Consider the following 15,306-nt stretch of genomic DNA (forward strand, 5'->3'; position numbering starts at 1 on the left):
TATTAGTGGCACAGTTATGGTAATTTAAACCATGATGTAAAAGATATGACTAGGAAGAACTAGCAAAGTGAAGAGGGGAACCAAGGTCATAGTTAAAGAATTTTATTATTTATTTAGGTAAGGGAAGCAATGCCAGCAAAGGAGAAAGCAAGCAGAAAGGGACAAAGAAAACGAAGATAAAATAGCAATAATAGTGACTAAATTAACGTTTATAAGAGTGTTCGATTTATTTTTCTTATTTTTATATTTATTTATTCATTTTAATTTTTAAATGTTTATCAATCTTAGAGAGAGAGAGACAGAGTGTGAGCAGGAAAGGGGCAGAGAGAGAGGGGAGACACAAATCTGAAGAAGGCTCCCGGCTCTGAGCTCTCAGCACAGAGGCCGATGTGTGGCTCAAACCTATGAACTGCGAGATCATGACCTGAGCTGAAGTTGGACACTTAGCTGACTGAGCCACCCATGCTCCCCTCGTTTTTTATTTTTAAGTTTATTTATTTTGAGAAAGACAGAGACAGCACAAGTGGAGGAGGGTCAGAGAGAGAGAGAGAGAGAGAGAGAGAGAGAGAGAGGGAGAGAGGGAGAGAGAAAGACTCCCAAGAAGACTTCATGCACAAGCACAGAGCTCAATGCAGAACTTGAACTTAGGAACCACAAGATCATGACCTGAGCTGAAACCAGGAGTCAGTTGCTTAACAGACTGAGCCACCAAGGTGCTCCTGTAAATGAGGTCTAATAGGATGAAGACTAAAAGGAGATCATTACATTTTGACTATTATGAAGTTACTGATCACCTAGCTGGCAATTGTTTCTAAAGAGTAGGTGATTTTGAAGCTAAAATACAGTGAACTGAAGTTTCAAGATATTTGATTGTGATCATGAAAGGGAATATTATGAGAAATTAGTAGTTTTAAAGTTAGATAGGGGCGCCTGGGTGGCACAGTCAGTTAAGCGTCCGACTTTGGCTGAGCTCATGGTCTCCCGGTTCATGAGTTCGAGCCCCACTACGGGTTCTGTGCTGACAGCTCAGAGCCTGGAGCCTGCTTCAGATTCTGTATCTCCCTCTCTCTGTGACCCTCCCCTGTTCATGCTGTCTCTCTCTCTCAGAAAGAAATAAAACATTTAAAAAATTAAAAAAAAAAAAAAAGAAGTGAGATAGACCAGGGGTGCCTGAGTGGCTCACCCAGTTAAGTCTGACTCTTCGTTTTGGAGTAGGTCATGATCTCACTGGCATGCCTCAGTGGCAGTGTGGATCCTACTTGGATCCTCTCTCTCTGCCCATACCCTACGCACATGTGCACAAGTGCATTTTTCTCTCACTCTCTCTCTCAAAATAAATAAGTAAACTTAAAAAAAAAAATAAAGTGAGCCAGACAAAGGGAACTTTTGTATTTTAATAAATTTTACTAAGTATCTCCTCGGTGCCAGACACTATCCCAGGTATCCTTAAACAAAGTAGATATTGTGAACAAAGTTGACACAAATCCCAGTCCTCAATATATTATAGTCTAGTTTAGGGGTTTTCTGTTAGCCTAGGAACCATTGAACATTTAAAAATTTTATATCCGGGGAAAGTCAAAGAGAGGAAAATAAAAGGTGTGATTCTAGGGCATGGAAGAGCTGAAGGAAGTGTGTCAGGTCACTTGACATCACAAGAAACCATGATAAGATAGAAAACAGGCCTCCTTAATTTTCAGTTTATGGCATTTACATGGACAAGGATTCTGTACCAAAACGCTGTGGTTCAATGAAAAGAACAATATAATAGTTTTCTGAAGACCTTGGTTCTATATCCAAAACTTTTAAAGCTATATGAGCAAAAGAAAGAAACTTGAGGAGTCATAGCTTCCTCATGGGTAAGAGTTCTATCAGAAGGTGTTGTTATATTGGTCAAATGGGATTATATATTCTCTAAAGAGCCTTATAATTCAAAGATCTTTTAATGAGAAAATGATAATTGATAAAGCATACCTGTAAAATCTTGTGACCTATATTTTGTGGTTCTTAAAATCCAGCTTTTTATAATCATTTTAAATTTTAATTTTTCTGAATATGTTTAGAGTGAAACTACATCTTTTTATTTCACATTTTTAATTTTGTATTTGTAAAATATATTTATATTTATTGGTATAATATACTTGTTAACAAATAAATATAGAATATATAATTTCCCTGGACTCCTGTGCACTAACACAAGAACAAAGACTTTAGTGTGCCCTGTGTGATCACATGTTTATAATAGATGAGCCTGGGCTTACAATGACTGCTTTGTTTCATGTTTATTAGCCCATGCTTTAGTGCAATTGAACTTGTCCTAAATTCACTGTTTCAGAGCTACAACGTGTGTAGCACATTCATTGTCCTATGAATGATACTCTCTTGCTTGAATCAAGAGACAATAACCTTAGGACTTTTCAGATTCTCTTCCTTACACAGTCTAGAAACCCCTGTTAAAATATTGAAATGTATAAAACAATGAAATGTTTCAAATGGTGAATACTTCATGTGATATGATTTTGAAAAATATTTAACTATGTTATCTGTATGTGATCAGGTTTGTCTTTCATCCCCCATCTAGGTGCCAGTACTAATGAGTGAGATCCAAGTATAGATTTCAGTTTGTGGTTGTTTTATTTAATCCCAAAGAGGACAATTTCATGGTACATTAATTGTTTATAAGTTTAGTCTCTACACCCAGGAGTTTCCAATAATTTTGAAGACTATTACTTAATGCTTTAAAATGATATCACAAAAGTTAAAGGGTAACATTTTAAATTCTAGAGTGCTTTAGAATCTTTTCTTGGATGCATATCATATGATTTATAAAAACAATAATTCTGTGTTTTCCCTTATTCTCCTTTATATTACTAAGTCGAACAAATAAATAATTAAAGTACTAAGGTAAAGAGGATATCTCATCCATCCATGTTTTGTTCTCATTAAATTTTTGTTGTAATGGGTCTCAATTCTGTGACAGATTGTTGTTCAAGTTGTTTCCATAGTACTGATTTTAAAAATGAATAACTTAAAACTGCTATACACACACACATATACAGAAACAAATGGCCCACAAAACATTCTTTTTTTCCTTCTTAAAGTTTTGCGATGCATTGTTATCATTAGCCAGTCTTTTACTTTTAAACTTAAATGCCTAATTGACACAAGTAGTTCTGAGAACCTTCTTCCACCATGGATTAAGACTGGGGTAGCAGGCATTGGGGATAATATTCACTTAGTCTTCTGAGCTTTCTGGGCAGACTTGGTGACCTCGCCAGCTCCAGCTGCCTTCTTATCCACTGCTTTGATGACACCCAAAGCAACCGTCTGTCTCATGTCATGAACAGCAAATGATCCAGGGATGGACAGCACCATCTGTAAAGAGGCTGTCTTTTTTCTATTGGATACTCTTTCCCGCTTTGTCAAAGATTAGTTGGCTGTCCATTTGTGGGTCCAATTCTGAGTTCCCTGTTCTATTCCATTGGTCTGTGTGTTTGTTTTTGTGCCAATACCATACTGTCTTGAGGATTACAGCTTTGTAGTAGAGGCTAAAGTCTGGAATGGTTATGCCTCCCGTTTTGGTTTTCTTCTTCAATATTCCTTTGGCAATTTGGAGTCTTTTGTGGTTCCATACAAATTTTAGGATAGTTTATTCTAGCTTTGAGAAGAATGCCGGTGCAATTTTGATTGGCATTGCATTGAATGTGTAGATTACTTTGGGTTGTAATGACATTTTAACAATATTTATTCTTCCAACCCATGAGCATAGAATGTTTTTCCATTTCTTTGTGTCTTCTTCAATTTCCTTCATAAGTTTTCTATAGTCTTTATCATACAGATCTCCTATATTTTTGGTTAGGTTTTTTCCTAGGTATTTTATGGTTTTTTGTGCAATTGTGAATGGGATCAGCTTCGTGATTTCTCTTTCTGTTGCTTCATTTTTGGTGTATAAAAGTGCAACTGATTTCTGTATGTTGATTTTGTACCCTGCAACTTTGCTGAACTCATGGATCAGTTCTAGTAGGCTTCTGGTGGAGGCTGTTGGGTTTTCTATGTAGAGTATCATGTCGTCTGTGAAAAGTGAAAGTCTGACTTCTTCTTTGTCAATTATGATGCCTTTTATTTCCATTTGTTGTCTGATGGCTGATGCTAGGACTTCCAGCACTTTAGTAAACAACAGTGGTGAGAGTGGACATCCTTGTCATGTTCCTGATCTCAGGGGGAAAGCTCTCAGTTTTTCCCCGTTGATGATGATGTTAGCTGAGGGCTTCTCATAGATGGCTTTGATGATGTTTAAGTAAGTTCCTTCTATCCTGACTTTCTTTAAGGTCTTTATTAAGAAGGGATGCTGTATTTTGTCAAAAGCTTCTTCTGTATCTATCGACAGGATCATATAGTTTTTATCTCTTTTTTGTTAATGTGATGTATCACGTTGATTGGTTTGCAAGCATTGAACCAGCTCTGTAACCCATGAATGAATCACACTTGATCATGATGGATAATTTTTTTTTATGTGCTGTTGAATTCGATTTGCAAGGATCTTGTTGAGAATTTTTGCATCTGTATTCATCAAGGATATTAGCCTGTAATTCTCTTCTTTTTTTTGCTGGGTCTCTGTCTGACTTGGGAATCAAAGTGATGCTGGCTTTGTAGAATGAGTCCGGATGTTTTCCTTCGACTTCTATTTTTGGAATAGCTTGAGAAGAATGAGTATTAATTCTGTTTTAAATGTCTGGTAGAATTCCTCAGGGAAGCCATCTGGCCCAGGGCTCTTATTTATTGGGAGATTTTTTGATAACTGATTCAATTTCTTCAATAGTTATGGGCCTGTTCAGATTTTCCATCTCTTCCCGTGTGAATTTTGGTAGTGTGTGTGTGTTTAGGAATTTGTCCATTTCTTCTAAGTTGTCCTGTTTCTTGACATATAATTTTTCATAGTATTCCCTGATACTTGCTTGTAGTTCTGAGGGATTGGTTGAAAGAAGTCCATTTTCATTCATGATTTTGTCTATTTGGTTGCCCTCTCTTTTCTTTTTGAGAAGCCTGGCTAGAGGTTTGTCAATTTTGTTTATTTTTTCAAAAAAACAACTCTTGGTTTCATTGATCTGTTCAACTTTGTTTTTTGATTCTATACTGTTGATTTCTGCCCTGAGTTTTATTATTTCTCTTCTTCTCCTGGGTTTGGGGTGCTCTTTTTGCTGTCCTTCTAGTTTCTTTAGGTGCGTGTTGATTTTGTACTGACACTTTTTCTAATTTGTTGAAATAGGCCTGGAGTGCAATGTATTTTCCTCTTAGGACTGCCTTTGCCGCACCCCATAGGGTTTGAATTGTTGTATTTTCATTTTCATTTGTTTCCATATATTTTTAAATTTCTTCTCTAATTGCCTGATTGGCTCATTCGTTCTTTAGTAGGGCATTCTTTTTTTCTTTAACTGTTTTATTTATTTCTGAGAGAGAGAGAGAGAGCAAGCAAGCAGGGGTGGGTCAGAGAGAGAGGGAGACACAGAATCTGAAGCAGGCTCCAGTCTCTGAGCTAGCTGTCAGCACAGATCCCAACACAGGGCTCGATCCCATGAACCATGAGATCATGACCTGAGCTGAAGTTGGACGCTTAACCAACTTGCCACCCAGGCACCTCTAGTAGGGTGCTCTTTAACCTCCATCTTTTTGGAGGTTTTCCAGACTTCTTCTTGTGGTTGATTTCATGTTTCGTAGCATTGTGATCTGAAAGTGTGCATGGTATGATCTCAATTCTTTTATATTTATCGAGGACTGCTTTATGTCCCAGTATGTGATCTATCTTAGAGAATGTGCCATGCACACTTGAGAAGAAAGGGAATTCCATGGCCTCAGGATGTAGAGTTCTAAATATATCTTTCAAATCCATCTGGTCCAATGTGTCATTCAAGCCCATTGTTTCTTTAGTGATTCTCTCTCTAGTCGATCTATCCATTGCTGTAAGTGGACTATTAAAGTCCCCTGCTATTAGCACGTTCTTGTCCATAAGATTGTTTCTGCTTGTTTCTTGTCAATAGGATTGTTTTATGTATTTGGGTGCTCCCGTATCTGGTGCATAGACATTTATAATTGTTAGCTCTTCCTGATGGGTAGACCCTGTAATTATTATATAGTGCCCTTCTTCATCCCTTGTTACTGCTTTTACTTTAAAGTCCAGTTTGTCTGATATAGGTATAGCTACTCCAGCTTTCTTTTGACTTCCAGCAGCATGATAGATATTTCTCTATCTCCTTACTTTCAATCTAAGGGTGTCTCAGGTCAAAAGTGAGTTTCTTGTGGACAGCAAATAGATTGATTTTGTTTTTTTATCCATTCTGCTACCCTATGTCTTTTAATTGGAGCATTGAGTCCATTTACAATCAATGTTATTATTGAAATATATGGGTTTAGAGTCATTGTGTTCTCTGTAGGATTCCTGCTTGTGGTGGTGTCTCTGGTACCTTGCGTTCCTTGCAACATTTCCCTCATAGAGTTTCTTGTAGAGCTGGTTTAGTGGTGATGAATTCTTTCAATTTTTGTTTATTTGGGAAGACCTTTATCTCTCCTTCTATTCTGAATCATAGGCTTGCTGGATAGAGGATTCTTGGCTGCATAATTTTTCTGTTCATGACATTGAAGATTTCCTGCCATTCCTTTCTGGTCTGCCAAGATTCAGTAGATAGGTCTGTATCCACTCTGATAGGTTTCCCTTTGTACGTTAGGGCCCTTTTATCCCTAGCTGCTTTCAGAATTCTCTCTTTGTCCTTGTATTTTGCCAGTTTCACTATTATATTTTGTGCAGAAGATCTATTCAAGTTATGCCTGAGGGGAGTTCTCTGTGCCTCTTGGGTTTCAGTGTCTGTTTCCTTCCCCAGATTGGGGAAGTTCTCAGCTATAATTTGTTCAAGGACTCCTTCATTGCCTTTCCCTCTCTCTTCCTCTTCTGGAATTCCTGTGATAAGGATATTGTTCCGTTTGATTGAATCGCTCAGCTCTCGAACTCTCCTTTCGTGTTCCTGAATCAGTTTATCTCTCTTTTTCTCGGCTTCTTCTTTTTCTATAATTGTGTCTTCTAATTCACCTATTCTCCTCTCTGCCTCTTCAATCCGTGCATTGGACGCCTCCATTTTATTAGCATATCATTTACAGCATTTTTTAATTCATCACAACTATTTTTAAGCTCCATAGTCTTTGTAGCAATAGTTTCTCTGATGTCCCCCTTGCCATTTTCAAGCCCAGTGATTAATTTTATGACCATTGTTCTAAATTCTTGTTCAGTTATGTTGCTTATATCTGTTTTTAGCAGTTCTTTAGCTGTCATTTCTTCCTGGAATTTCTTTGGAGGAGAGTTCTTTTGTTTCACCATTTTGGTTAGCTTTCTATCTCTTGTTAGTTTTAAAAGCCTGTTATGCATTCTGCACCTGCAATTACTGCTGTATTAAAGAACGCTCTTGGATTGTCCAGGGCCTGTCTCTTCAGGAAGTATTCTTTGAATGGTTCTCTTGGTCTCTCTTGTTGAGGCTTTGGTTATTTTATTTCCCTACTCGTAGTGGTATTTGAGACTCTCCACCATGTGTACTTTGCCTTTTTCTTGAGGTAGCCCTTCCTTGGGTACTTAGAGGGGGATGTCACTGCTGTCACATGCTGCTAAATTTCCTGGTCAGGGAACCAAATGTTGCGGATATCTGGTCTGGATCACTGGCAGAAGAACCAAGTGACACTTGGAGGTCTTGGAAGGGAGGAGGTTTATTTTATACCAATGGGCTCAGAGGAGGTCATTCTTCAGAGGTCTGAGCCCCGAACTGACAGAGAATGTTCTTGAGATTGAAGCCCACATTGTCACTAGGAAGAACCTCACTCAAAACTTCATGGTGGATTTCAACAGATTTTACTTCAGTTGTAACATTGACTGGAGCAAAGGTGACCATGTCAGGTTTAAGAGCACCAGTCTTCACTCAGCCCACAGGGACAGTGCCAATACCACCAATTTGTAGATGTTCTGAAGGGGTAGACACAAGTGCTTGTCATTTGGATGAGTTGGTGACAGATTGCAATCCAGAGCTTCAAGCAGTTGTGGTTCCACTGGTATTGCCATCTTTATGGATAGCTTTCCATCCCTTGAATCAAGGCGTGTTAGCACTTGGCTCCAGTATGCTGTCACCATTCCAACAAGAAATTGGCACAAATGCTACTGTGTCGAGGTTGTAGCCAATTTTCTTAATTAGGTGTTGACTTCCTTAACAATTTCCTTATATGTCTTCTGGCTGTAGGGTGGCTCAGTGGAATTCATTTTGTTAACACCAGCAATTAGTTGTTTTACACCCAGTGTGTAAGCCAGTAGGGCATGCTCACAGGTTTGCCTGTTCTTGGAGATACCTGCTTCAAATTCACCAACACCAGCAACAACAATCAGAATAGCACAGTCAGCCTGAGATGTGCCTGTAATCATGTTTTTGATAAAGTCTCTGTGTCCTTGGACATCAGTGATGATCATATAATAAGTTGCTGGTCTCGAATTTCCACAGGGAGGTATCATTGGGGATACCACAATCACATTCTGCTTTCAGTTTATACAAGACCCAGACATACTTGAAGGAGCTCTTTCCCAGCCTCCTTCTCAAATTTTTTGATAGTTATTTTGTCAGTCCCACCACATTTGTAGATTAGATGAGCAGTAGTGGTAGCCTTGCCTAATCTACATGTTCAATGACAGTGATGTTGGTATGAGTCTTTTCCTTTCCCATTTTTGTTTTAGTTTTAGCAGTGGTTTTCACAACACCTGTGTTCTGGTGGCAAACCCATTGCAAAAAAGTCATTCCATTTATTTTATAATTAGAACTGAAGTTCAGAAATACTCTCTGACTGCCCAATCCGCATGCTTGGAAAATAGAGCCTAGAATCTCCTCATCACCATGCTAGATGTCATTGCCCTTGATGGCTTTCATACTCAAATATCTGTAACTATGGTGATGGCAGTGGTCATGAAGAACCTGCAGTAAACTAAATTTGCCTGTGCAGGGGTCTACAAACTATGTGACTACGCTGAGGCACTAGTGATTTCTGACCAACTCCCACTTAAAAAAGTGAAGAGAAGAAAACTTTACTCTTCTTCTCAACTTGCCTCCTTCCTTTTTATATCTTCAGGATTTGGATGCTTTCTTAACTTTCTGAATATACTGCTAGAAAAAAAGGTGTAAAATACTGAAGAAAATTGCAATTACCCATAGCTCTATACCTCAAAGGCTACTCCTAATACTTTGCTATCTTACCATTTTTGGCATATTATTTATAATAAATATAATGAATTTTTTAGGAAAATGAGATCACTTATTTTATACTATTTTGTAGGATGTGGGAGGGTGCCTGGAGCATTGTCAGATACAATGTGTATGTATCTGTGTAATATACACAATGTGTGTGTATATTGTGCATGCATATGTATATATATACATGTTATACATTGTAATACATACGTTTAAATATTTATGTAAGGAAGAATAATACCTCATCTTTTTATATTATTAAATATTTGTAAAGTTAAATATTTTTCATATGTTACTGGCTATCTCTATATCTTCTTCTGAATTATTTAACCATGTGAATTGCCCACTTTTTTCTTTTGTGCGATAATTTGTAACAGGTATTTATGTTTTAATAGCTTCTATTAATTTTGCAAGTTTTCACCAGGTTGTCAGTATATTTAGAGGTTTGGTTTTATTTAATCTACCTATTTTTGTTTTATTTTGAAGTACTGTAACTATGACATCTAATGTTAGGTTTGTTTATGTACCTCTATTAAAAAACTCTATTTCTATTTTTAGTATCATTCCCCATGTTATTATCCTTTATAATATGTTTTTTCTGCTTTATAATGCTTTATATAAAGCTTTATAATGACTCTACAGTTTAAAATTGTTTAATGTTTATTAATTAATTTTTTTTTAATGTTTATTAATTAATTAATTTTTGAGAGAGAGGGAAAGAGACAGACAGAGAGAGAGAGGGAGACAGAGCAGGAGCAGGAGCAGGGGAGGGGCAGAGAGAGGGAGACACAGAATCTGAAGCGGGCTCCAGGCTCTGGGCTGTCAGCACAGAGCCCGACGCGGGGCTCGAACCCATGAACCGTGAGATCATGATCTGAGCCAAAGTCGGGTACTTAACCAGCTGAGCCACCCAGGTGCCCCATGACCGAATACTTTTAACACAACCACACCTTCATTAGTTCTGTAAATTAAAGAAAAATATTGTATGGTTAGTTTTACCATTTATTCTTCCAGAAAAAATAAAACCCAACAACATTTGTTTTCTTATTTCCTATGTGCTCATTCTTCTAAAGAAATTTATCTGGGAAAAGAGATGGCACAGCAAGTTTGTATGTTGATAAGAATGAACAGTGGGAGTAGAAAGAAACTCTTGATACAAGAAGACAAGGCGAGATTTGCTGAAGGGATGCTGGCTGGGTAGAGGGATGGGATCCTATGTACAAGTCATGGTTGAGGTTTTGTAGAATAACACTTACTGTGTGTTTATTCAGTAAGAATGGAATGAGGGAAGAAATGTTCACAGTGTTAGGAGAAAAGAGTAAGTCTGAAGTAGTAATCTAGGACAGTGGGAGAATAAATGGTCTGGTTTAATAGTTCTTTTTAGGATGCTGTTTATGAATGTTAGGCAAAACCATTCAGTATGATCGTATGCTGTGATTTGTTTTTCTAGCCATGTTTAGATACATAGATGTGGGCATAGAATAGGTGGAATTGATTTTAACTAGGGTTGGATTATTCAAGAGAGAATGAAACAAGAAAGGGGAAGAAAGTTGGAGTTTTATATAGTGGAGTGATTTCAGTGATGTACCATAAAATTTATGATGAGGAAGGAAAGTGATGAAGACAAGAGTTGGGGATGAAACACAGGAAACATGTGGTAAATCCATGGATTGTAGGTCCTGCTGGGATAAGAGAATTATTAGAGTTCAGGGTACTTAGAGGCAGTGAATTGGGAAAAAAGCAGGAGTAGTAGTCAGGGCATGTGGGGTTAGAAATTGAGATTATGGAGGGGTTTTCTTCTTTTTTTAATGTTTGTTTATTTCTGAGAGAGAGAGCGAGAGTGAGAGAGAGAGAGCGAGAGCGAGCGAGTGCAAGTGGGGGTTGGGCAGAGAGAGAGGGAGACGCAGAATCCAAAGCAGTCTCCAGCCTCTGAGCTGTCAGCACAGAGCCGAACGTGGGGCCCAAACCCATGAACCTGATCTGAGGTAGTGTGATGACAACATCACTGAATGAGTTGAGATGAGATTAGTGTTGGAGGTTTTGACAGTAAGCAAAAATTTTTGAGAAATGGGCAGGTGACTGCACCAGGAAGAGGCACTCTATCGTACAATCTAATAGGAGATTCAGAATTCTAATAGGAGATGGTTGCTATGGAGAGCTCGTGCACTAGATGTTTCTCACGCCTAGAACATTTTCCCCCAGACCACCAGCCCCCATAGTTTGTTCCTTGTCATTAATTAGTTCTTTGCTTAGAGGTATCACCTCCTTCACGAGGCTTTGCCCCATCATCCAATCTAAAATAGTCCCTAAGGCATGCTCTACTTTGCGTTTCATTTGTTTTATACTTTAAGCATATTTATAACTAAGTGAAACTATATTGTTTATTTACTTGTTTTCATAGACTGGTTCTTCTATAGAAGATTTTTGCATATCTTGTTTGTGGCTGATTTCCAAGACATGATTACTGACACACAGTAGGCAGTCGATAACTCACTGTTGAATGAATGAGTGAATATTTATAGGGTTCAGTATTGTCTCCCACTTACCAGTGACTTCTTCGAAAATCCAAATATACTTTTTAAAGGAATTATCCAACTCAGAGTATTCATTCTTCTTATAAGAATTGCTATTCACGACCTTCTCCTCACTAAAGGTGATTTAGTAACACAAGTAGGAAAAAGGTATAAAGTTTTGTTTGCCTTATGATAGTTATAATTTAGGACTCAAAGATGTTGCCTCTCATTACTTCAAGAAATTCTCACCAGCAGAATAATGAACTTGAAGTATAGTTATCTCCCAATTCATTGGTTTCAACTACCACTTGTCTTGGTATACTCAGCCAATAGTCAGCTCTTCACAGATTAATACCCCACAGCTGTAAACTTGAATCTCCCCTCCATATGACCATACCCTTTGCTTACTTTTTTTGAAACCAGATTTAAGATAAATTGACACTCTTATTAATCAGTAAAAAAATAAAAATAGAATGATTTATCTATATTCAGTTGTTTATATATCAAAAAAATCTTTATATTTTTGTGCTAAACACAAAGTAGTAGAGATAAATTTATGTTTGTATATTTTGTCAGTAAGTGGAAAGGTTATATAATTAGCATGCTATTTAGTTTGTATGTAGAAAACTAGATATAGCATGGCATAGTAGAATGAGTCCTTAGTATTGTCAAGGATTAATTAAGATAACAAATGTAAATTAGTTTCTCCTTTTTTCTCTCTAACAGACCAGATATGTGTTATTCATCTTCTAACACAGAATACAACTATCCACCTTAATTTGATGCCCAAGGCAAGAAATTTTTTCCACATTGTAGATGGTTATTATGAAGCATGATTCTAATTGTTGCTGCTCTATTTTTATGAAGTACCATTCTGTAATCACATCAGTGATTTAATGTTTCTAATCATTTACATTTTTAAGCCTCTGGTATTATGAATATTTTACACAGTGGTTGATTTATGTTTGTATACTCAGTATATTTCAAGTTTAAGACATAATGTTCTTTTGGTGTTTTGAAAATTTTAAAGGCAACCATTTTAAATTCTGCCATTTATTGAGCACTACAAATGAAAGGCCCTATATCAGCCAGATCAGGCTGCCACAACACAATACCATCAGGCCAGATGGTTTAAACAACAGAAATTTATTTGTCACAGTTCTGGATTTTGGGAAGTCCAAGACCATGGTTGGGTTCTGGTGAGAACTCTCTTCCTGCCGTGCAGATGAGCCCTTCTCATCATGTCCTCACATGACAGAGAGAGGAGAGAGCAAACTCTAGTGTCTCTTCTTGTAAGAGCATTAATCCCGTCATGAAGGCTCCACTCTTATGTCATTCAAACCTAATTATCTCCCAACGCCCCATCTTCAAATACAATCACTTTTGGAGTTGGGACTTCAACATATGAAATTGGAGAGACACAATTCAGTTCATAGCAGACTTTGAGCTAAAAAATACACACAACTTTTTGAAGTAAAAATCAGTTAGATTATAATTGCTAGAGCTTACCATCATTTAGATTTTCTGTTGGAATGCAGCCCTCTGTAGCTGCTTCAAAATTGTGTTTTATACAGATTATAAAACATTTATGGACATTGCATTATGAAATTTTACATCCAAGTAAACTATGGGACCTTTTTTTTGTTGTTTTATTTTGTGTGTATAATGAACAATTTCTTATATGTTCAAAACTAGATGGAAAAGTCTAATGAATTCTTAATGCACCCATGACCCAGTTTCAACAGTTAACAACTCAAAGTGAATCTGTTTTTTTTTTTTCTGAATCACATCCACTGTACATAACTTGCCTCCAGTTTGAAATCAGCCATTTAAAAAATTTTTTTTAATGTTTAATTTATTTCTGAGAGAGAGAGACAGAGACAGCATGTATAGGGAAGGGTCAGAGACACACACACACACACACACACACACACACAGAATTTGAAACAGACTCCAGGCTCTGAGCTGGCTGTCAGCACAGAGCCCGACGCGGGGCTCGAACCCACGAACCGCGAGATCATGACCTGAGCCAAAGTCGGACGCTTAACCGACTGAGCCCCCCAGGCGCCCCTGGAATCAACCATTTCTGTGATTCCTTTAGTCTTCAGTTTTGTTTCTAAGGGATCTCTTATGGTTACTGGCTTGCTTATTGGGTGTTTCGTTCATTTGTTTTGTTAAAAGAGTAAGAAACTGTTTTGTTTTGATTTTGAACATCAAATACATTATGAATTCATACTGATATTTGCAATTAAAATTCAAGGCTTCAGGAAGTTTAGTTAATTTCTTCCATCTTCCATCTGTATCCTTTCTTCTTTGCCAAGAATCCTATCTCAGGAAAATTGAGGGTGATAAAATTACATTATCACAAAAAGCATACATTTATTTCATACAACATTACACCTACACAGTGTGTGCAATAACAACACTATCACCCATATTATTATTACTGATAGCAGGTAATTTTTTAAAATTCCTTTTGCCCACTAGGAATCTTCAGTCAAATTACTGTGTGTGTACATTTAAATTTGTGTTGTGTTGGGTGTGTGTGTGTGTGTGTGTGTGTGTATGTGAGTGTGTGTGTGTATGGTAAGAACACAAGATTTACGTTCTTAATAAGTTTTTATGTGCAATATAATATTGTTAACAATGGGGATAATGTTTACAGTTTATCTCTAGAACTTATCCGTCTTATACAATTGAGATTTTATATCTGATGATTAACAACTCCTCACTGGTTCCTCTCAGTGTGATTATGCCACCCGTTGGATATATATTTGGGTTCATTGGTTTTGCTTTACTTTTTAATTTTAGAATCTCCTTTTTAAAAATTGTTTTTGTTTTATAACTACCTGAAATATTTACATGGTTCATTGAAAAAAATACAAAGCAAATTATATTTTTTAAAAAATCTAGTTTGTAGTTCATGTTATGTACTCTATTCTGTTTATCCCCTTATTTATTAAAATAGTTTATACTTACATTCTGTTTTAAAAATGTATATGTATGTATATTTTAGTAGATGAATGGCAGCATAGATAGCCCATAGGTATATATGTGTATGTATATTCATGAACAGGTGCTATTGAAATGATAGTCTGATTTTCTTTCTCTAATAAGTGACTTGGCTGTTTTATATGGATGCCCACAAGACTTTTTTTACTTTCCTTTGAGTCTGATAATTTTACTGGGATGTAGTTTGATGTGGCCTGAGTTATTTTCTTATGTAATGCAGTATGACCTTTCAAAATATAATTTCAATATTTTTCCCTCTTTTTCATGAAATGTTTTTGCATTGTAAATTTAGATATCTGATTTGTGGGCTTTTTTTTTTTTTATAGGAATACAAATGAGCTCCAGCTCAAATTATTCAATTAATAGTCATCAATATAAGGCTTACCACACAGAGTCAGTTTTGGCCAATACAATCAGAATGTCTAGTTCTAATTAGAGCTATGTTACAAAGCATTTCCTCTTTGATCTCATACTTAAAAGTTTCCCTGAATTCAACCTTATGCAAACTGTAACCCCAGAATGCT

At 36.8% G+C, this 15,306-nt stretch overlaps 1 protein-coding gene and 1 pseudogene across 1 annotated transcript in view; one reads left to right on the forward strand and one right to left on the reverse strand.

Moving 5' to 3' along the window:
• The window catches only part of CNTN1 (contactin 1), a 278,819-nt gene that overhangs the window by 51,797 nt on the left and 211,716 nt on the right, over positions 1–15,306 (forward strand). The gene's annotated exons all lie outside the window — the stretch shown is intronic.
• On the reverse strand, positions 7,770–8,738 carry LOC144222946 (elongation factor 1-alpha 1 pseudogene; annotated as a pseudogene).

The sequence above is a fragment of the Crocuta crocuta genome, unplaced genomic scaffold (assembly GCF_008692635.1).
Source record: "Crocuta crocuta isolate KB4526 unplaced genomic scaffold, BGI_CrCroc_1.0 scaffold30, whole genome shotgun sequence".
NCBI classification, from domain to species: Eukaryota; Metazoa; Chordata; class Mammalia; order Carnivora; family Hyaenidae; genus Crocuta; species Crocuta crocuta.